The 21,336-nt window shown below is 40.7% G+C and overlaps 1 long non-coding RNA gene across 1 annotated transcript in view; it reads left to right on the top strand.

The window, feature by feature from the left end:
- The first annotated feature begins 2,163 nt into the window (after nt 1–2,163).
- Nucleotides 2,164–21,336, top strand: part of LOC125164564 (uncharacterized) — a 54,620-nt gene continuing 35,447 nt past the window's right edge. The window contains exon 1 of the long non-coding RNA XR_007151807.1: nt 2,164–2,288. This is a non-coding gene — a long non-coding RNA (uncharacterized LOC125164564). The remainder of the gene's footprint in view (nt 2,289–21,336) is intronic.

Genomic DNA, 21,336 nt, shown 5'->3' with positions numbered 1-21,336 from the left:
AGTGTTCTTCTCGAAACTAGAACAAGCAATCCTAAAATTCATATGGAACCACAAAAGGCCCTGAATAGCCAAAGTAATTTTGAACAAGAAGACCAAAGCAGGAGGCATCACAATCCCAGACTTTAGCCTCTACTACAAAGCTGTCATCATCAAGACAGCATGGTATTGGCACAAAAACAGACACATAGACCAATGGAATAGAATAGAAACCCCAGAATTAGACCCACAAACGTATGGCCAACTCATCTTTGACAAAGCAGGAAAGAACATCCAATGGAAAAAAGACAGCCTCTTTAACAAATGGTGCTGGGAGAACTGGACAGCAACATGCAGAAGGTTGAAACTAGACCACTTTCTCACACCATGCACAAAAATAAACTCAAAATGGATAAAGGACCTGAATGTGAGGCAGGAAACCATCAAAACCCTAGAGGAGAAAGCAGGAAAAGACCTCTCTGACATCAGCCGTAGCAATTTCTTAATTGGCACATCCCCAAAGGCAAGGGAATTAAAAGCAAAAACGAACTACTGGGACCTTATGAAGATAAAAAGCTTCTGCACAGCAAAGGAAACAACCAACAAAACTAAAAGGCAACCAACGGAATGGGAAAAGATATTTGCAAATGACATATTGGACAAAGGGCTAGTATCCAAAATCTATAAAGAGGTCACCAAACTCCACACCTGAAAAACAAATAACCCAGTGAAGAAATGGGCAGAAAACATGAATAGACACTTTTCTAAAGAAGACATCCGGATGGCCAACAGGCACATGAAAAGATGCTCAACGTCGCTCCTCATCAGGGAAATACAAATCAAAACCACACTCAGATATCACCTCACGCCAGTCAGAGTGGCCAAAATGAACAAATCAGGAAATTATAGATGCTGGAGAGGATGTGGAGAAACGGGAATTGTATTGTTGGTGGGAATGCAAATTGGTGCAGCCACTCTGGAAAACAGTGTGGAGGCTTGTATTGTTGTGGGAATGCAAATTGGTGCAGCCACTCTGGAAAACAGTGTGGAGGCTCCTCAAAAATTAAAAATAGATCTACCCTGTGACCCAGCAATAGCACTGCTAGGAACTTACCCAAGGGATACAGGAGTACTGATGCATAGGGACACTTGTACCCCAATGTTTACAGCAGCACTCTCAACAATAGCCAAATTATGGAAAGAGCCTAAATATCCATCAACTGATGAATGGATAAAGAAATTGTGGTTTATATACAATAGAGTACTACGTGGCAATGAGAAAGAATGAAATATGGTCCTTTGTAGAAACGTGGATGGAACTGGAGAGTGTTATGCTAAGTGAAATAATCCATACAGAGAAAGACAGATACCATATGTTTTCACTCTTACGTGGATCCTGAGAAACTTAACAGAAACCCATGGGGGAGGGGAAGAAAAAAAAGAGGTTAGAGTGGGAGAGAGCCAAAACATAAGAGACTCTTAAAAACTTAGAACAAACTGAGGGTTGATGGGGGGTGGGAGGGAGGGGAGGGTAGGTGATGGGTATTGAGGAGGGCACCTTTTGAGATGAGCAGTGGGTGTTGTATGGAAACCAATTTGACATAAATTTCATATATTGAAAAAAAATAGTGCTGGGAAAATCGGATAGCTGTGTGCAGTAGAATAAAACTGGAAATTTTTCTTACACCATATACAAAAATACATTCAAAATGGATTAAAGACTCAAATGTAAGACCAGAAGCCATAAACCCCCTGGAATAAAACATAGGAAGTATGGACATCGGTCTGAGCAATACTTTTTGAATCTCTATTCAGGCAAGGGCAACCAACGCAAAAATTGACAAATCAGACAACATGAAACTAGAAGGCGCTTGCACAGCAAAGGAAAACACCAACAAAATGGAAATGGAGCCTACTGAATGGGAGAAGATATTGGCAAACAATATAATTTATAAAGGGTTCATATCCAAAATATATACAAATCTCATACAACTCAATATCAAAACACCAAACAATCCAATTAAAAAATGGGCAGAAGATCTGAAAGCCTTTACTCTAAAGGAGATATTCAAATGTCCAACACACACATGAAAAGATGATCATCATCACTAATCATCAAGACCCTGAAAAGTTTATGCCATGGCAGAATGGAACAGATAAGAACATGTCTTCTCCTTATAGATGGGAAGATCAGAGAGAGAGAAAGAGAGAGAGAGGAGCTGAAGTGTCTGCCACATCCTTCCCCAAAACTCATCAATCACAGGGTGGAATCCCCACCCCTCCAGCCAGGTGGAGGAGCTTCCACTTTTGGGGTAAGTGTTCCCTCTACTTTCCAAACTGTACATCTCATAACTTACCTTAGTCATCTCAACCAACTAAACTGCTTTTCAAGGCTTCTTACACTTTTGTCCTCTGAATTATTTTTCTGGGAACAAAAACAGTGAACTATTTGTCTAAACTATTTGTTTTATAAAATAAATTGATTTTCAGCCCTGATCAATGATAGGCATAGTGGATGGTGTCCTGTACCACCCAGATATTTCTTCAGGAGTGAAATGTTGTTTCTCCACTGCTGAGTGCTTATCTATAAGTCTTCACATCTTGCCTAAGAGGTGCACCTTGCTTGAGAGCACAGCCCCTTCCCAAGACAGTCCACATTCAATGGTTGAGGGCTGATTATCCTCATTGAAGCCTCTGCTTTCTTGACCCAACTCAGAACAATGGTAAGGGATCCTCTCAGCTTCAGAGATTCCTGTGGGATCTGGCAAGGTCTGTTTAAAGTTTATGATATAGTCCAACTTCCCCTTATGCCGCATCCTGCTTTCTATCCATCCTTTCCATATGTGTTCAATTTAAGAGCAGGGGTACCTTGCTGGCTCAGTCAGTAGAACATGTGACTCCTTTGACAGCATTGGCCTTCTTGGATCATTCCTGGCACTAAGATGGGACTCTGAAACTGGATTGTCACCAATCAGCTGGTAATGAGGACCCTGTAGTGAATCAATAATACCCCCTAAAATTCATGCCTAACCAAAACCTCAAGATATGATCCTATTTGGAAATAGTGTTTTTGTATATGTAATTACTTCAGCATCAAAATGAGATTATACTCGAGTAGGGTGAGCCCTAAATTCAATAACTGGTGTCTTTATAAGAAGAGGAGACAGATGCACAGAGGAAAAGGCCATGTGAAGGTGGAGGCAGAGATTGGAGTGATGCTGCCACAATCCAAGGAACTTCAGGAGCTACCAGAAGTTGGAAGAGGCAAGGAAGGATTCTTTTATAGAACCTTCAGAAGGAGTACAGACCTGCTGACACACTTGATTTTCAACTTTTGGCTTCCATAATTGTGAAAGAATAAATTTCTGTAATTTTAGGCCCCTCAGTCTGTGGTAATTTGTTGTGACACCCTAGGAAACTAGTACAGACCCCATCAATGATGGTAGGCAGTGCACTGATAACTCCTGGCACAAGGCTAAATTATTAACGGACTAAAATTGTTAAAATGTTCACTCGTGGTGAACTAGAAGGAAATGAACCAGCAGGTACATTATACCAAGCATTTCTGAAACATGAGAAATACCACATAACTACAGTGGAATGAGGTTACTCTTGCTAAGGACAATCAGCACCTTGGAAAAATAAAAGTTAAGAGTGTTTAATCAGTAATTAAAAGCTACCTGTGAAAGCCAAAGACCTTCTTGATAGCATTTAAAGAGGCTCTTATCTCCTACAGCCAGAGGGCAGAGGACCAGACCCTGGATTCAATCATAAGACTAGCAGAGCTATTGTGACACCTAGGTGTCTCAGTCGGTTAATCATCTGACTTTGGCTCAGGTCATGATACTACAGTTAATGGGTTTGAGCCCCATGTCAGGCTCTGTACTGACAGCTCAGAGCCTGGAGCCTGCTTTGGATTCTGTGTCTTCCTCTCTTTCTGCCCCTTCCCTGCTTGTGCTCTGTTTCTCTCTGTCTCCCATAAACAAATAAACGTTAAAAAAAAAAAATAAAAGGAGTAGCAAAGCTGCAAAGCAGGTTTAATTCTCAATGAGGTTTAATTCTCAATAAGGCAAATGTTGCATGTCAACATCTGCTTGGGACAGAATGGGGTCATTTTCAAATCCCCAGATCCCCCAGAACCCAGGCACCAACAGAACTGATCCAGTCTTCCCTATTAAAGACTAGTGGTCTCCTTGTTCATGACAATGTAGACCCCCCACCCCTGCCACCATATGTACACTCAGTCAATAACTAGATTTTAGTCACAACATAACCCAGCTAGGGATGTGCTAGGCTGATTAGGGAGGAAAGGGTCTCTACCCCAAGGGAGCTGAGGAGGTTTTGGGGTGGGAAAGATGACATGTGGAGTTCATGCAAGCCTCAATGGGAGAATCACAATGCAGACTGCCAGGGTTCTAAAGCAAGGTCATTTGCAGCAGAGAATTATACACTGTTTGCAAAACGGCTTCTGACCTGCTGTTTGGGCCTTGCTGCAGATGAAACGTCTGAACATGGTATGCCAAGTGACTTCGAAGCCTTCATAAATTGGGTTAAATCAGAACCCACAAATCTTTAGATTGGGTGGTCTCAGTAATAATTCTTCATTAGATGTAATGTTACAACCAGAGTCAAGCATGAGCAAGGCTGGAGGACAAAACAGCAAAGCATATAGCCCAGACCTCCAGGTCATTTATCACTGTTGCACTTGTGTCTTTCCTCAGGCCGCAGTGGGGTGGGTACCTCTTAACTGGATAATGAAATGGAACTTCTGAAGGGTTCCAGCTGACCTAAACTGCTCCATAGGAAGGCATGGAGGAGACATTGTCTAGCAAAGAGTGAGTAATGTGCTAATGAGAGAAGCATTATCATCATGAAGCAGTTCAGTGGTGTCTGTCTTCTCTGTGCCAGAGCTGACAGTAGGAACTGACACTGCAGAACTGGAGCCACTGAGAGCAAAGGGAATGATCAGATTCTGAAACTGTAGAGGCAAGTGACAGTGGATAACCATTAGAAGCCAAGTGGACACAACCATTATAATCAGCAGTGAGATCAGAATGGCAGCCAGAGGGTGGCAATCTTGTTGAAAGAGATCTGAACCATGAGGTGACAAGGGTCCATTATATCAATGACATCATGGTAATCTGACTAGATGAGCAAAAAGTGGCTAATATTTTGGAGGCCTGTGTAAGGCACATGCATATGGATGAGGGTAAGAGGTAAATTCTGTAAAGTCAAAGGTTTACTGCATCAATAAAAATTTTAGGGTTTTAGTGCTATTGGATATTCCAGCATGTCCACTTCCCTTAGCTTCTATATTCCTTCCTCTACCTAAAAGCAACTTGGGCTTTCCTCACTTCATTGGGAAAGCCAACCACCTTTTCTAGGCTTCTAATTACTATCTCAGCAGAGTGTGCGCTCCATCCCCTGGGGTCCTTGCTAGTGTCTTGAGAGCGTACCCTGAAATCAATTAATTCTTGGTTTCCCAGGCTTATATTATAGCCCCACTCTTGATTAGGCACCCATGAAATCCAAACCTAAGTGTATTCTCCTGATCCCGGATGGTATGTGCTAGCTACGTCTTGCAACGGATGAATAGTTTTCTCCTCTCTTATCAGGCCTAACACACCCCCAGTTGGGTTATGCTGAGATTTAACTCTAATTACCACCCTACAAGGCAGGAAAGGAAATGGGTTTAGCTCCAGGGGAGAAGCTGTTGTCTTGCGGAGGAGAGACTCCTGCAGCATCTTCCAGCCCAGGGAAATTCTAGCTCTTCCTAGGGAAGTTGGGCTACCTCTGCAAACTCAGAGGGTTTTATAGAGCCAAGATCTTCAGGGGTATCCATCCATATATCCAGTTACCATGTTTTCAAGTTCCAGGTTTTACCCACCAGGGCCTTGATCTTTGCTTAACAAAAATACCTTGGCTAAGCATTCCATTGTCTCTAGAGCTCTGTGATAGTAATAACTTAGGTTGGAGATTGTTGTTTAGTTATGCTTGCCCTTCCACTGCAGAAGCTCAGGCCTCTTTGTAAGTGACCACAGAGGCCCTGTGAATCACATTTACCCAGAAACTGCTTGTTAACAACCCATTCTCTCCTTTATCTGCTGCAGGGCATCAGTGCAACTCTGAAATCATCAACTCTGCTGTCTTTGTAGGTTTTCTCCCTCTGTATTTTCAAAGCCTGCATCATTGCACTTGTAGCATTCCCTTTCAGCAGGGCATTTTTCAAGTTTCCTTTGGTGAAATCTTTATCAATTAATCCAGTATCTTGTGACAGATTCTATTCATGCTCAGTCTACCAAGTATGGGATCCTCTTTACCTATTAGGCAATGGATGAGCACATTCCAAATCTCCCCATTATCATATTTTTCCTCAGATGACTCATGGTATCACATGAGAAGCAGATGCCAAGACAGACAGGATTAAAAATGTAGAAAATATATTAGAGAAAATACCTATGACATGGAGAGGAAGCCAGGTGATGCATATCTACTGTAGTGCATGTCTAACCTCTGATGGAAAAAAGTAAGGTTGTAGAAAACTTCTTAGACTAAGTGCAATTCTGATAAAAGTCTGGCAAAATCACTAGAGTCCTTGAGCTACTTCACTTCCTTGCTTGTCCTGCTAGAGTGGCCAGTGTGAGGAAGACCAAGGGTTATGTGTCCCAGATAGTAAGAACAAGATGACAGCTCCACTATGGATTTGGCTTTGGAGGAATTCCAGTTCCATACCTATGTATATTTTGAGAGCACATTAACTTGATTGCCAATTCATTAGATGGTGGGGGATTGCTTTTAATCATCATCTGGCATACCTTTAAATCTAGTGGCTTGTTTAGGATTTAATCAGGCGATAAAAAATTTTTGATAAAAATTACATCCCAAGTTGTTTTATGTTACAAACTTGAGATATTAGAGTGATTTGAGATAAACTAAAGTTGAGCAGTATTCTTTTGAATGAGCTCTCTGAATCAGATGTATTTTGTAATTATTGTTTATTTGATTATTAAGCCCTAAGGGTACGTTTAAGACTTTAATTTTCTGGGAAATGTATACCAAAGCTTGACATTGGGAAGATTGCTATAAAACACAAAGGATATCTAAATGATGGTGCTAACACAACTGACCAGTTCATAAATAATATTTGTATGATTTTATAGGCTGGCCGCCAATAATTATGTTAGTTACCCTTGCTAAGGAAATATCTCATTCCAAGATACTAAAGTTAGGCTTTACTGCAGAAAATTCATAAATATCATCATAAATGTATAGGATTTTAATAAAAACTCATTAATCAAATTGTATAGACACGTGGAATGATGATACCCTCTGGTGAGGGGCAGGTCATGGTGGTCAAGACTATGAAGGAGACTGATAATGTTCATTCTTGTGTTAGAATTTATTTACTATGTCAATGTAACAAATTTAATAATTATGAATTAAATCAAAGTTACAAATCATAGTATAGTCATCATTCTGAAATCACACAGTATTTGGATACTATGATATATTGACTGTAAGAAGTATTAACATAGATTTACATATGAACATGCTTACATACTATGGGTTCCATTCTGTTAGGACCCTGACCCTTTATAGGATGACAACCTGACCTTAGCCAACATGGAATGACCTAGATTTGGAGAAATATACCAAAGTACCACTAATATCACAAGACCACACTATAGTAATCTACACCATGAATCCTGGAAACTGGGAAAAGACACCTCCACATTAATTCTAGAGTAAGAAATAATAGGCATTTTGGGACTAGGGAGAGTGAGGAGGCTCAGCATAGTTTTGTTCATGGGGTTAATTCCATGTGGAGACAGACAGGAGTGAAAAGGAGCACCCAATCTCCTCTTTGTTCAACCATGTCACTGTAGAACCACCCCTTTCCGAGAAGTTGGGATTCAGGATGGCAGCTTCTAGGGCAAGCCTCCAAACTCAAGGGGGCAGGTCTACATTCCAGTCCTGCTATTTAGTGGCAAGGCTGACATTTTGGAGGTGTAGTTATAAGTCTTGTCTTCCTGAATTTGAGAGGGGGACATCAATGAGGGTCACTACTAGAAAGAGCTGTGTGAGCTTATCAGGATGAATAACAGAGAGAAGCAGCTTATAATGGCCAGGAAAGAAAGTTGTAGTAGGAAAATCTGAGACAGTCATTCCAGGGTACATGTAAAATTGTACCTTTGCAAATATCTAGAAATCAAGGTCCCCTTCCTACCTGATTTGAACAAAACAACCCTGTGAGGTTTAATTTGGCCTTTAAAGGAAGTGTAACAATAGCTACAAGTTAGGGACCTCAGTGGATTACCCTGTAGGAGCTCTAAGTTTAGCAAAGTCAGAAGCTGGCAGATAAAGCTTCATCCAAAAAAATCAATGCTGGCCACTTAGTTCAGAAGCTCCCTACCTGGGTGGCTCAGTCTGTTAAGCGCCCGACTTGGCTTTGGCTCAGGTTATCATCTCATGGTTTGTGAGTTTGAGCCCTGCATCAGGCTTCACACTGACAGTACAGAGCCTGCTTGGGATTCTTTCTCTTTCTCTCTGCCCCTCTTCCATTAATTCTCTCTCTCTCTCTCAAAATAAATAATAAACTTAAAAAATTTAGAAACACATCGAAGCCACATGGACTGAGATTTCATTCTGGGTAGCCTGGGACTGCCTCTTCTGGGTCTGGGATCTCCACCCCCATCTAGGAAACAATTCCATCAGCTCTAGATGAGCTATGTCCTCCCAGTGGAGCCTGAATCTCTGACCTTTGAATATGATTCTAAGTACCTGATAGGCAAAGTACCAGAAAAGACAGTTACTATACTCTTATCAACTAAGAAAAAATTAGGCTGTTGCTCAAGGGATATAAAGCCTTTCCTAGCAGCCAACTTTGTCAGAAAATTTTCATGAGGGGCTTTCTAGAGCAAAAGCTGAAGGATGTAGTGGCCAATGTCTTCCATGTTCCTAGAACAAAGTGAATAGTGGATTTCATTAACCTGTTTGTTTTTTTTTTTTTATAGCATCCCTGATGAAAGCTGAAAGCATAACACCAAAACATAGCACAGCAAATGTGATTGTGTGTGAGTCCAAGAAAATATTGTCCAAATAATTGAGGGTCCTATTCAATCTGAGTGTGAAATGTGGAATAACAAGAATTGAATGTGTTGTATGACCTCAAATCAGTTCTTCTCAAACATGAATTAGTCTTTGGAAAGAGGCAGCAGATGGTTTGAAATTAATCTCTATTAAGGGTTTAGAAAATTGTTTTGCTTGTCCAAACTTAACACAATACTTTAAAAAAATTAAATGACTATGTGGACTAAAGTTAATATACAACATTACAGTAATGAAGCAGCTTAACCAAGGCTTTTGATACAGATGAATTTCCATCTCTCTTTTGTTTGGGGGTAACCTTGAAAGTTCACAAAGGCAAAACTAGATGTTTTTAATGTTCCAAGTCTACTGAATACCCAGTTATAAGCTGAAGCCTAGTTCCTACACACTTAGATGTTAGGCTACAGGCTCTTTTTACCCATTTTTAAAAAACCTACCTCTGGCAGTTTCTTTCAGCCCCTGAAGTCCTGGTTGGTTTCAGGGCCTATACTTGCACTCTGGTATCTGATATCTGGCCAGAGGAGCAGATTGTTCTCTTTTGTGATGCTGAAGGAATTCCTAAAGCAAAGCTGGTTATTTCATAGGCCCCGGGAAATTTTGCAGGTAAGAGCTAGCTCCACCCAAGAGGATCTTGTGTGCCATTAGAATCTGGGGATGAGGAATGGAAGGGGATACTATCTACAAGGTCAGCTGGTTTAGAACTTAGACTAGAATGGGTAACTCCTTAGCTTTGATAGAAATGTTGAATACATCATTTGGGAAAATAGGCTCTTTATGCCTGCTGGAGTTAATCTACCAAACAGATTAGTAACTCAACAGGACATTTTTATATTTATAGGGAGCAATCCATCGGAATATAACTCCAGGGGTGCCAGGGTGGCTCAGTCAGTTAAGTGTCCGACTTCAGCTTAGGTCATAATCTCACGGCATGTGAGTTTGAGCCCTTCATTGGGCTCTGTGCTGATAGCTCAGAGCCTGTAGCCTACTTCAAATTCTGTCTGTCTCTCTCTCTCTGACCCTCCCCTACTCATGCTCTCTCTCCATTTCTCAAAAATTAACAAACATTTAAAAAATTTAAAAAAAAAAACCCAGAAATCTGTAGGGATAGGAGGATCATACCTCAAGATCACAAAAGCCATATATGAAAGACCCACCACTAATATCATCTTCAATGGGGAAAAACTAAGAGATTTCCCCCTAAGGTCAGGAATAAGACACGGATCTCCACTCTCACCACTGTTATTGAACATAGTATTGGAAGTCTTAGCCTCAGCTATCAGGCAACACAAAGAGATAAAATGCATCCAAATCGGCCAGGAGGAGGTCAAACTTCACTCTTGGCAGATGACATGATACTCTATATGGAAAATACAAAAGTTTCCATCAAAAAACTGCTAGAACTGATTCATTAATTCAGCAAAATTGGATGTAAAATCAATGCACAAAAATTGGTTGCATTCCTATACACCAATAATGAAGCGACAGAAAGAGAAATCAAGGAATCGATCCCATTTATAGTTGCACCAAAACCCATAAAATAATACCTAGGAATAAATCTAACCAAGTAGGTGAAAAACCTATACGCTGAAACTATAGAAAGCTTATGAAAGAAATTGAAGAAGACACACACACAAAAGGGAAAGATATTCAATGATCCTTGATAGGAAGAAAAATATTGTTAAAATGTCAGTACTACCCAAAACAACCTACATATTCAATGCAATCCCTACCAAAATAACCACCAGCATTCTTCACAGAGCTAGAACAAACAATCCTAAAATTTGTATGGACCCAGAAAAGACTCCAAATAGCCAAGGCAATCTTGAAAAAGAAACCAAAACAGGCATCATAGTTCTGGACTTCAAGCTGTATTACAAAGCTGTAATCATCAAGATAGTATGGTACTGGCACAAAAACAGACACTCAGATCAATGGAACAAAGTAGAGAACCCAGAAATGGACTCGTAAATGTATAGCCAACTAATCTTTGACAAAGCAGGAAAGAATATCCAATGGAATAAAGACAGTCTCTTCAGCAAATGGTGCTGGGAAAACTGGACAGCGACATGCAGAAAAGTGAACCTGGACTACTTTCTTACACCATACACAAAAATAAACTCAAAATGGATGAAAGAGTTCAATGTAAGACAGGAAGCCATCAAAATCCTCCAGGAGAAAGCAGGCAAAAACCTCTTTGATCTTGGCCGCAGCAACTTCTTACTCAACATGGCTCTGGAGGCAAGGGAAACAAAAGCAAAAATGAACTATTGGGGCCTCTTCAAAATAAAAGCTTCTGCCCAGTGAAAGAAACAATAGGCAAAATTAAAAGGCAACCGATGGAATGGGAGAAGATATTTGCAAACGACATATCGATAAAGGGTATCAAAAATCTATAAAGAACTTTTTGAATTCAACACCCAAAAAACAAATAATCCAGTGAAGAAATGGGCAAAAGATATGAATAGACACTTTTCCAAAGAAGACATCCAGATGGCCAACAGACACATGAAAAAAATGCTCAATATCACTCATGGAGGAAATACAAATCAAAACCACAATGAGATACCACCTTACCCCTGTCAGAATGGCTAACATTAACAACTCAGGCAACAACAGATGCTGGCAAGGATGCAGAGAAAGAGAATGTCTTTTGCATTGCCAGTGGGAATGCAAACTGGTGCAGCCACTCTGGAAAACAGTATGGAGTTTCCTCAAAAGATTAAAAATAGAACTACCCTACGACCCAGCAATTGCACTACTAGGTATTTACCCAAGGGATACAGGTGTGCTGTTTTGAAGGGACACATGTACCCCTATGTTTATAGCAGCACTATCAACAATAGCCAAATTGTGGAAAAAGCCTAAATGTCCATCAACTGATGAATGGATAAAGAAATTGTGGTTTATATACACAATGGAGTACTACGTGGCAATGAGAAAGAATGAAATATGGCCCTTTGTAGAAACGTGGTTGGAACTGGAGAGTGTTATACTAAGTAAAATAAGCCATACAGAGAAAGACAGATACCATATATTTTCACTCTTATGTGGATCCTGAGAAACTTAACAGAAACCCATGGGGGAGGGGAAGGAAAAAAAGGAAAAAAAGAAAAAAAAAGAGGTTAGAGTGGGAGAGAGAGCCAAAGCATAAGAGACTCTTAAAAACTTAGAACAAACTGAGGGTTGATGGGGGGTGGGAGGGAGGGGAGGGTAGGTGATGGCCATTAAAGAGGGCATCTTTTGGGATGAGTACTGGGTGTTGTATGGAAACTAATTTGACAATAAATTTCATATAAAAAAAAAACAATAGCCAAAGTATGTAAAGAGCCCAAATGTCCATCGATGGAGGAATGGATAAAGAAGATGTGGTATGAGGGGAAGTAGATGGCGGCGTAGGAGGATGCTGGGCTGACCGCGAGTCCTGCTGATCACTTAGATTCCACCTACACCTGCCTAAATAACCCAGAAAACCACTAGAAGACTAGCAGAAGGGAGTCTCCAGAGCCAAGCGCAGATGAGAGGCCCACGGAAGAGGGTACGAAGGGCAGTGAGGCGGTGCGCGCTCCACGGACTGGCGGGAGGGAGCCAGGGCGGAGGGGCGGCTCCCCGGCCAAGCAGAGCTCCCGAGTCTGGCTTGCAAAAGCGGAGGGGCTGGCCAGACGGAGTGTGTTCCGACAGCAAGCGCGACTTAGCATCTGGGAGGTCATAAGTTAACAGCTCTGCTCGGAAAGTGGGAAGGCTGGAGGACAAAGGGAGGGAGAGCTGCTGAGCCCCCTGACAACAGAGCTCAGTTTGGTGGGGAACAAAGGCGCTCGACAGCGCCATCTCCCTCGCCCATCCCCCAGCCCAAATCCCAAAGAGAACCAGTTCCTGCCAGGGAACTTGCTCGCTCCGCGCAAACACCCAACTCTGTGCTTCTGCGGAGCCAAACCTCCGGCAGCGGATCTGACTCCCTCCTGCTGCCATGGGGCCCCTCCTGAAGTGGATCACCTAAGGAGAAGCGAGCTAAGCCTGCCCCTCCTGCCCCCGTGCACCTTGCCTACCCACCCCAGCTAATACGCCAGATCCCCAGCACCACAAGCCTGGCAGGGTGCAAGTAGCCCAGACGGGCCACGCCACCCCACAGTGAATCCCGCCCCTAGGAGAGGGGAAGAGAAGGCACACACCAGTCTGACTGTGGCCCCAGCGGTGGGCTGGGGGCAGACATCAGGACTGACTGCGGCCCCGCCCACCAACTCCAGTTATACACCACAGCACGGGGGAAGTGCCCTGCAGGTCCTCACCACTCCAGGGACTATCCAAAATGACCAAATGGAAGAATTCCCCTCAGAAGAATCTCCAGGAAATAACAACAGCTAATGAGCTGATCAAAAAGGATTTAAATAATATAACAGAAAGTGAATTTAGAATAATAGTCATAAAATTAATCGCTGGGCTTGAAAACATTATAGAGGACAGCAGAGAATCTCTTGCTACAGAGATCAAGGGACTAAGGAACAGTCACGAGGAGCTGAAAAGCGCTTTAAATGAAATGCAAAACAAAATGGAAACGACAGCTCGGATTGAAGAGGCAGAGGAGAGAATAGGTGAACTAGAAGATAAAGTTATGGAAAAAGAGGAAGCTGAGAAAAAGAGAGATAAAAAAATCCAGGAGTATGAGGGGAAAATTAGAGAACTAAGTGATAAACTAAAAAGAAATAATATACGCATAATTGGTATCCCAGAGGAGGAAGAGAAAGGGAAAGGTGCTGAAGGGGTACTTGAAGAAATTATAGCTGAGAACTTCCCTGAACTGGGGAAGGAAAAAGGCATTGAAATCCAAGAGGCACAGAGAACTCCCTTCAGACGTAACTTGAATTGATCTTCTGCACGACATATCATAGTGAAACTGGCAAAATACAAGGATAAAGAGAAAATTCTGAAAGCAGCAAGGGATAAACGTGCCCTCACATATAAAGGGAGACCTATAAGACTCGTGACTGATCTCTCTTTTGAAACTTGGCAGGCCAGAAAGGATTGACACGATATTTTCAGTGTGCTAAACAGGAAAAATATGCAGCCGAGAATCCTTTATCCAGCAAGTCTGTCATTTAGAATAGAAGGAGATATAAAGGTCTTCCCAAACAAACAAAAGCTGAAGGAATTTGTCACCACTAAACCAGCCCTACAAGAGATCCTAAGGGGGATCCTGTGAGACAAAGTACAAGAGACATCACTACAAGCATAAAATATACAGACATCACAATGACTCTAAACCCGTATCTTTCTATAATAACACTGAATGTAAATGGATTAAATGCGCCAACCAAAAGACATAGGGTATCAGAATGGATAAAAAAACAAGACCCATCTATTTGCTGTCTACAAGAGACTCATTTTAGATCTGAGGACACCTTTAGATTGAGAGTGAGGGGATGGAGAACTATTTATCATGCGACTGGAAGCCAAAAGAAAGCTGGAGTAGCCATACTTATATCAGACAAACTAGACTTTAAATTAAAGGCATCAAAATCCTCAATGAAGAGGATGAAGAAGGGCATTATATAATGAAGAAGGGCATTATATAATAATTACAGGGTCTATCCATCAGGAAGAGCTAACAATTATAAATGTCTATGCGCCGAATACTGGAGCCCCCAAATATATAAAACAATTACTCATAAACATAAGCAACCTTATTGATAAGAATGTGGTAATTGCAGGGGACTTTAACACCCCACTTACAGAAATGGATAGATCATCTAGACACACGGTCAATAAAGAAACAAGGGCCCTGAATGAGACATTGGATCAGATGGACTTGACAGATATATTTAGAACTCTGCATCCCAAAGCAACAGAATATACTTTCTTCTAGAGTGCACATGGAACATTCTCCAAGATAGATCATATACTGGGTCACAAAACAGCCCTTCATAAGTTTACAAGAATTGAAATCATACCATGCATACTTTCAGACCACAATGCTATGAAGCTTGAAATCAACCACAGACAAAAGTCTGGAAAACCTCCAAAAGCATGGAGGTTAAAGAACACCCTACTAACGAATGAGTGGGTCAACCAGGCAATTAGAGAAGAAATTAAAAAATATATGGAAACAAACGAAAATGAAAATACAACAATCCAAACGCGTTGGGACGCAGCGAAGGCAGTCCTGAGAGGAAAATACATTGCAATCCAGGCCTATCTCAAGAAACCAGAAAAATCCCAAATACAAAATCTAACAGCACACCTAAAGGAACTAGAAGCAGAACAGCAAAGGCAGCCTAAACCCAGCAGAAGAAGAGAAATAAAGATCAGAGCAGAAATAAACAATATAGAATCTAAAAAAACTGTAGAGCAGATCAACAAAACCAAGAGTTGGTTTTTTAGAAGATGTGGTATATATGTACAATGGAGTATTACTCAGCAATCAAAAAGAACGAAATCTTTCCATTTGCAACTACATGGATGGAACTAGAGGGTATTATGCTAAGTGAAATTAGTCAGAGAAAGACAAAAATCATATGACTTCACTCATATGGGGACTTTAAGGTACAAAACAGATGAACATACGGCAAGGGAAGCAAAAATAATATAAAAACGGAAGGGGACACAACGTAAGAGACTCTTAAATATGGAGAACAAATAGAGGGTTACTAGAGAGGTTGTGGGAGGGGTATGGGCTAAAAATGGGTAAGGGGCATTACGGAATCTACTCCTGAAACCATTGTTGCACTATATGCTAACTAACTTGGATGTAAATTTTAAAAATTAAATTAAGATTAAAAAAAAATAAAAGATAGCCCATTTGTTAGGACTATGACATTATCGAGGCTGAGTGGTCTCTGGAGGTTTTATTTTTTTCATCTTGAACTGGCTCCAACTGACTTTTAAGAACCAATTTTGTGAACCTCTTCTAAACTCCGAATTCAGTGACATTTTAGAAACTGGAATCAGCCATGATGGGAATATTTCACCATAAAAATGGACAATTATCCTAAAAAAAACAATAGCCAAAGTCTGGAAAGAGCCCAAATGTCCATCGATGGTTGAATGGATAAAGAAGATGTGGTATATACATACAATGGAGTATTACTCAGCAATCAAAAAGAATGAAATTTTGCCATTTGCAACTACATGGATGGAACTAGAGGCTATTATTCTAAGTGAAATTAGTCAGAGAAAGACAAATATCATATGACCTCACTCATATGAGGATTTTAAGATACAAAACAGATGAACATAAGGGAAGGGAAGCAAAGATAATATAAAAACAGGGAGGGGACGAAACATAAGAGACTCTTAAATATGGAGGACAAACAGGGTTGCTGGAAGGGTTGTGAGAAGGGAGATGGGCTAAATGGGTAAGGGGCATTAAGGAATCTACTCCTGAAATCATTTTTGCACCATATGCTAACTAACTCGGATGTAAATTTAAAAATAAATTATTAATAAAAAATTAGAAATAAGCATTAAAATATGCAGGAAATAAAAAAGAAACCTAAGGGAGTGTATCTTGAAATTTCTTATACACAAGAAAAAAACTTTTTGCAACTTTGTGTGAGGACTAATGGTAGCTAGACTTATTATGATAATCACTTCACAATGTATACAATACCAAATTATGTTGTACACCTGAAACTAATAAATGTTAATTATATTTCAATAAAAGAATCTTTAAGAATGAAAGAAAAAATCTAAGTCCAAAAGCTACTGTATAGAAACCCCGCTTAACTTGGTTACTAGGTAACTGCTTAGAAGTCCATGTGAAGACAAGTATGCACCCCAAATTAAGACATAACTTTTTAAGATCTCTTTTAGATGACTCACTTGACCAGCTAGGTTGAAGACAAAATAATGAAGTCCAGGATCTAGAGTTGATTTCCTTCTGTGGAGAAGATGCATTTATACTCTGAGGGAGGTGTAGTCTTTAGATGAGTTCACAGGGAAGTGCTAGCAATTAATTCTCTAAGTTCTATGCCATATAAGCTGTGGGGGAAGGACAGGGGGGCAGTCAGGAGTACCTCTCCAATACTGACTAGCAGTGTAGATGGGTATCATACACAATTAAGCCCAAGGGTGAACTGCTGGGGCAGATCAGCTGGGACCAAGTTCAGTGCTTTGACCAGGAGATGGCAGTGTCTAATCACACAGCAGAGCTCACTGAACCCTGAGGCATCTTGGCTAGATGGAGCTATTACTGAATAGCTTCTGAGAGGCCTTTCTGGGAAGAAATTATCAGCAGTGACTGACTCAAGCGGTATTAGAAGGACATCTGGGTTCCACAACTGTGGGTAAAGACAGTTCTTGGGAGGAGAATGGCTAAGCTAACTGACCTAGTCAGAGGCTGATTAGCAGAAAGAGAACCCCAAGAAGGGGAGGAGATGCTGAAAGTCTAAAGCAGAGCAAAGACAAAACTAGTGAAGAGCAAGAGTTGGACCAACAGGTGTAGATCTCAGAAGAGAGCCAATGCCAGAGGGGCCAGAGGAAAAAGACTAGTTCTATCAGCAGAAGAATTGTGGAGACTGCATTTCAAAGCACTATTGTTCTAGTGCGCATGGCTCTCTTGACCCATTCTCCTTCACTATACAAATAATACTTCCAACATGTACTGAGCTAGCAAAGCAGGCAGCAGGTGAGCAAGACAGATGGTACCTGCTATCTTTGATCTCTGTTTTCTGGTTAAGGCACCTGACATCTTCCACCTATCTTGGGAGCAGTGTTCCTCACAGTGGTTCACAATCCCACTTATGTTGGTCCCTCCTCTTTGGAGGCTGCTCTCTTGCCAAAAGAATGATGGTTCTTGGTTTATATGCACTGCTTTGGAGTCTACTAGAATGCAAGTGATGGTGATAGGGATAAGGCTTTTAGGAGATGAGATACTATGTGCCACAGAAAGAAAATAAACTGTCAGTATTTCCATAGCAACTTTGGCTCTAAAATATAAAGCCAGTGAACTTCCGTGATGCCTAGGAGCTAAAATATCTAAGAAAATAACTTAATAGAATTGTGGTTTATACTTATAAAACAGTGGTCTTAAACACTTATTAAATATACTTTTACTTATTAAAAACTAATACTTTATGGCCTTGTGTTTCAATTATTTTGTCCTATGGTCATATTAATATGCTGCTGACGCTAATACTTATTTGATGTAGTTGTTCATACTTATTAAAAAGTTTTTATATAATTTCATAAGGCAATCAGTGTCTTACTTGGGCCTATTCTATTATTGATGGCTTCATAGGGAGCATATGAGTAAATTAATTGCCTAAGATAATCTGGTCCTGAATCCCAGGGCTCCTACTTTAGTCCAGTGAACTTTGTTCATGATAAAATCTAGTTTATGTAAGCAGAAATTGCACCTATATACTCTTTTAGGTCCCATAGTTTCACATATTAAGGTGTACAAGTTTTGAACATTAGTAAATCCTCTGGAGCACTCATGATAAGATACCTGATGGTGATCAGGGAACCAAGGTAAAGAGACCTGCTCTGTCACTTCCATATACAACCTTGCTCAGGGGGTGGGGACAGAGAAATTGGTGCTCCCTGTCCCCCATCATCTTGGTTCTGAAGCAAGAATCCTTCCAGACATCCAACTGCAGAATATGAATCATATTTTTTAAAGTTTATTTGTTCTGAGAAAGACAGTGACAGCGTGAGCATGGGAGGGCTAGAGAGAGGAGACAGAGAATCCTAAGAAGGCTCTGCACTGATGGTGCAGAGCCTGACACAGGGCTCAAACCGACAAAACCATGAGATCATGACCTGAGCAGAAACCAAGAGTCTGACACTCAACCAACTGAGCCACCCTGGTGCCCCTGAATATGAATCATTTTAAAAGTCTGTCCAAAATATTGTGATGCCCTTTGTGGGCACTGTTTTCTCCTAAGAAGCAAGGCCAATGTTAGCTTTCTTAGATATTTGTGTTTTAGAGCCAGATGGATAACAGAGAAACAGAAAAACCCCTGGTGGAGAAGCCAGCACCAGGCAGGGAGCCAGACCATGGGACAAAATAATCAGCCCCCAAGGCCATAAGACACTTCAGTTGTCATGGAATAAATGATGAGAGGGGTCTTTGGTGGTAACCCCAGAAAGCCCTATGGTAGGGCCAAATCTGGGTAAAACATGCTATCAAGAGTCTTAAATTTAGTGGCAACCCTTGTGTGCATGCACCATTGTGCTTTGTTTAAATAGAATGGCTATAATCCAAAGGAATGACTTATTTTGTCTTTGGGTCAAATGGGCCATAACATTCTCCAAATACCTATGGTGTATCCTTTCAGCCACCTATGGTTTCATTCATATCTGTAGGGAATATTTATATCTCGTTCCTATTAGCGTGTTCTCCAGGTTCTCATTGGACCTCTACTGATGAGCTTGGCATTTGCAGCCTGGAAGAGCTGAGGTGTTAGTCCTGGAGGCAAGTCTAAGAGGTATACAGATCCTTCCACAAAAGTAGAAAGCTGAAGTGCAGACTTAAATACAGCATCTCACCTTAGCTTTTTCACCTACCTCTTATCCTCCCCTATCTCAAGTTTCCCCTTTCCCTCTCCCTGTTTCCTGGGTATGGGCAGTTTATTTAGGAGATGATTCTACGAACTTCTCTCAGGCTCTGCTTTTAGGAAAACCCAAACTAAGATACAGGCCCTAGGTTTGGAAGATTTGGGTCACTCAGAATAAAAAAAACCTATAATTCAAACAACTGAGTGAGGGAAAAATACATCATAAGCTATAAAACCACAGTAAGGTACCATTCAACGGTGAAAGAAGAGACCAGAAGTGAAGATAATTCTTGACAGAACATACAGTTCATGTTTTAAGTTTCCTCCATTAGAGAAGAAATAGAAAAATTCAGCTCTAACATGATTTCCACACTTTATGCTATTTGAGCCTTGCTGGGATCCCTCAGTTGGTAGTCTTTTTCTAATCTTTCTTTTTAATCTTGTAGGAGCCAATGAATCTTGTTGCCTATTCTGTCTTTGGTGCTCTCTAGAAGTAGTCTTTCTCATTCTTTTAAAAGGCAACTTTTGCCTCAATTGTAAGGGAGATTTAAGATTATCTGGTGATTCTGATTAAGAGACTGAAAGGGAGACTACTTAAGGAACTGGCACCTTGAGCAGAAGGTTCCAGTTCAAGATGGTGACATAGGAAGCTCCTGAACTCACCTCTTCCCATGGACACACTGAATCTATAGCCGCACAGAGAAGAATTCCCCTTAAAAGAAATCCAGATGAGAAAAAAAAAAAAAACGCAACCAAATGGGTAGAACAGGCTGAGACATACTTTCACCATATACCCTATCCTGGCATGGTGCCATAAAATGGGACAGTAACTCCCAACTCCCAGCTTCTCCCTGAGGAGTGAAGAATTTGGGCCCATCACCTAGTGCCCGAACTTTTAAAATTTCCACCTGAGGGATGGGCCCCCCAAACACCTAGTCCTGAAGGCCAATGGGATTTGTATCCACAAGACCCACCAAACTATAAAAAACAAAGAAATGGTTCTTAACAGGCTCCTGAGGACTCTTCATGGCTATCCCTCCAGCGTTCAGCACAGAGGCAGAAGTCAAATGCCCATCTCACAATCCTTTCACTGAAAAGAGTCCTATTTGCATACCTTAAAAGCTGAAGCCTGAGAATCAGGCTCTTAATTTAGCATGCAACTAGAAGAGACCAGAGTGCTGAAAGGAAAAAAAGCTGCCCACACTTTACCTGATGAAACTGTCCTTCAGAATTGAAGGAGAGACAGTTTTACAGACAAACAAAAGCTGAAAAAGTTTATCACCACTAAACCAGACTTATGAGAAATATTAAAGGACTTCTTTGAATTGAAATGAAAGGGCACTATTAGTAACAGGAAAACATATGAAAGTATAAATCTCACTGGTAAAGGTAAATATATAGTTAAATTCAGAATACTCTAATGTTGTAATGGTGGGAGATCTAGCATAAAGATTAAAACACAATAGTAAAAATAACTATAACCACAATAATTTGTTAGTAGATACTGAAGGAAAAAATATGTAAATTATGTCATCAAAAACACAAAATGTGACAGGAAGGAAAGTAAAAATAGAGAGTATGTATTTTACTTTAGTATGCATTTGAACTTAAGTTGTTGTCAGCTTAAAATTGACTGTTATAGATGTAAGATCCTTTATATAAACCTTTGGTAACCATAAGCAAAAACCTATAGTAAATACACAAATGATAAAGAGAAAGGAATCTAAGCATACCACAACGGAAAATCATCAAATTACATAGG

The sequence above is a fragment of the Prionailurus viverrinus genome, chromosome B1 (genome assembly GCF_022837055.1).
Source record: "Prionailurus viverrinus isolate Anna chromosome B1, UM_Priviv_1.0, whole genome shotgun sequence".
In the NCBI taxonomy this organism is placed as follows: domain Eukaryota; kingdom Metazoa; phylum Chordata; class Mammalia; order Carnivora; family Felidae; genus Prionailurus; species Prionailurus viverrinus.
The sequence above is the reverse complement of the archived record's forward strand: the minus strand, read 5'-3'. Positions and strand labels throughout refer to the sequence as shown.